This window comes from Equus quagga, unplaced genomic scaffold (assembly GCF_021613505.1).
Source record: "Equus quagga isolate Etosha38 unplaced genomic scaffold, UCLA_HA_Equagga_1.0 73442_RagTag, whole genome shotgun sequence".
NCBI classification, from domain to species: Eukaryota; Metazoa; Chordata; class Mammalia; order Perissodactyla; family Equidae; genus Equus; species Equus quagga.
In genome coordinates this window covers 6,824-9,276 of record NW_025802777.1, presented here as the reverse complement: position 1 = coordinate 9,276, position 2,453 = coordinate 6,824, and the positions used below count along the sequence as shown (strand labels likewise).

The window sequence follows — 2,453 nt, the reverse complement described above, 5'->3', positions numbered from 1 at the left end:
CGCAGTATAACTCAATAAAATAAATATTCTTCGGTCCTTATGGAAATAAATAACCGAACAAATAAATAAATGGAAGAGAAGGAACAACTCTTTCTTACAGAAGAATTTGAATTAACAAATGGAGATGGAATGTGGAAGGGGAAAATCACCGTGAGGCCACCACAGTAACCACAGCGACCACGGCTGCAGGCACAGTTCCCAGAGGGTGGGCGCCAAAGCCAGCGGGCAGACATTTCAGCAGAAACTAGATATTTTCCAAGACAAAGAATCTCTCCCCAATCTTTGTGATTACAAGGGGAAAAATAGTCATATCCCCAGTGACAAGACTCAGCAACATTGGGCTTCACGGGACATGTGACTCCTGGGGGCTTCTTCCCAACATACGGCAGCCCCCAGTCTAATCGTGGGAAAACAGCAGACAAACCCAAATCGAGGGACGTGCTGCAACACACCTGACCAGTGCTCCCCAAAAGTGTCAAGGTCACAAAGGACAAGGAAACTGAGCAACTGTCCCAAACCAGACGACACCAAGGAGGCCTGACAAATGCAGCGTGGGGTCCTGGAACAGCTGGAGGACGTTTACGGGAAATGGTGAACCCAAGCACTGTCTGTCCTGGAGTGAATGGCGATGCACCGAGGCTGATTTCTAAGAATCGGCAATTGATCTCTGGTTACGAAGATGTCAACACTAGAGGAAGCTGGGCCAGGGACCTATGTGAATTCTCTGTACTCTCTTTACGATTATTCCATAAACTAAACTAAAAAAAAAAAATCATCCCGTGAGCTCAAGCCCTGCCTAGACAAGCAGAAGACATGCGTGTGCTGCCGAAGGTGTCATGCCATGTGCCACCTGCACCTGTCCTTCACCGGCTGCTGCGGACGGGGTCCTGGGAAAGGAGACCTGCTCCACTTTTCCTTCTGGCCCAGACTCTGGCACTGGGTCTGCTTCTGTTATGGGTTAAATTGTGTCCCTAAAACGAGGCTGCTGCCCGAACTCCCCCAATCTGTGAATGTGACCTTATTTGGAAAGAGGGTCTTTGCAGATGTAATCAAGTTAAAATGAGGTCATGAGGGTGGGCCTTAATCCCGTCTGACCGGGGCCCTTATAAAAAGGAGAAATGGGGACAGACACGCACACAGAGAGAAAGCCATGTGAGGATGGAGGTAGAAATGGGGGTGAGATTCCACAAGCCAAGGAAAGCCAGACTGCCAACAACCAGCAGAAGCTGGGGGAGAGCCTGGAGCAGACTCCCCCTCACGGCCTCAGAAGGAACCAGCCTGCCGACACCTGGATCCGGGACTTCTGCCTCCAGAATTGGGAGAGAATACACTTGTGTCGAGCGAGCCGGCCTGCCTGTGGACCTTTGCTGTGACAGCCCTTGGACACTGACACAGTGCTGCACACGAATCGTGACTCACACTACCTCTGTTTAGGAACCAAGTGAACCTCTTCTCCAACCTTCCAACCACGGAGGCACCTGGCCTTGCTCACTCAGCTGGGCATGCACAGCAGCTAACCCCTGAGCAGGGGCACCCCACAGACATGAGCTCTGCCGGGGCCCCTCAATGATTCCTGCTAGAACAACAAGTAAGCCATACTCCACTCCAAGTTTTCTTTCTAGGACTAAAACAAGGAAAGGCACCCCGAGCCAATTTGAAGAATTTTGAGAGTGGAGCAATGACTCCAGGGAATAAACAGCTTCTGTTTGTTCTGCAGGACCCGGCCCCAACAGCAACAAGGAAGGAGGGCGTGGTGAGCGCCTGGGGGAAAAACACAGCCTTAGAGGGGTATAAAAGCCAGATGGCCCCCAGCACCTCACACACACACACTCACACACACACTCACACTTACATCCTCCCTCCTCCAGCCCCACCGCCCCACCATGGCCGCCTCCACCCTGTCCGTCTGCTCCAGCGACCTCAGCTATGGCAGCCGGGTCTGCCAGCCAGGTTCCTGGGACTCCTGCCCCGACTCCTCCTGGCAGGTGGATGATGGCCCAGAGAGCTGCTGCGAGCCCTCCTGCTGCGCCCCCAGCTGCTGCGCCCCAGCCCCCTGCCTGACCCTCGTCTGCACCCCTGCCAGCTGTGTGTGCAGCCCCTGCCAGTCAGCCTGCACCAGCTCCTGCATGCCCTCGTGCTGCCAGCAGTCTAGCTGCCAGCCCTCCTGCTGCGCCTCCTCCCCCTGCCAGCAGGACTGCTGCGTGCCCGCCTCCTGCACCCCTGTCTGCTGCACCCCTGTCTGCTGCAAGCCCGTGTGCTGTGTGTCTGTCTGCTCTGGGGCCTCCCCCTGCTCAGACTCCTCATGCTGCCAGCAGTCTAGCTGCCAGCCGTCCTGCTGTGCCTCCTCCCCCTGCCAGCAGGCCTGCTGCGTGCCCGTCTCCTGCACCCCTGTCTGCTGCAAGCCCATGTGCTGTGTGCCTGTCTGCTCTGGGGCCTCCCCCTGCTCAGACTCC

General features: G+C 55.6%; 1 pseudogene; it reads left to right on the top strand.

The window, feature by feature from the left end:
• The first annotated feature begins 1,798 nt into the window (after nucleotides 1-1,798).
• Nucleotides 1,799-2,453, top strand: part of LOC124234287 (keratin-associated protein 10-6-like) — a 1,545-nt pseudogene continuing 890 nt past the window's right edge.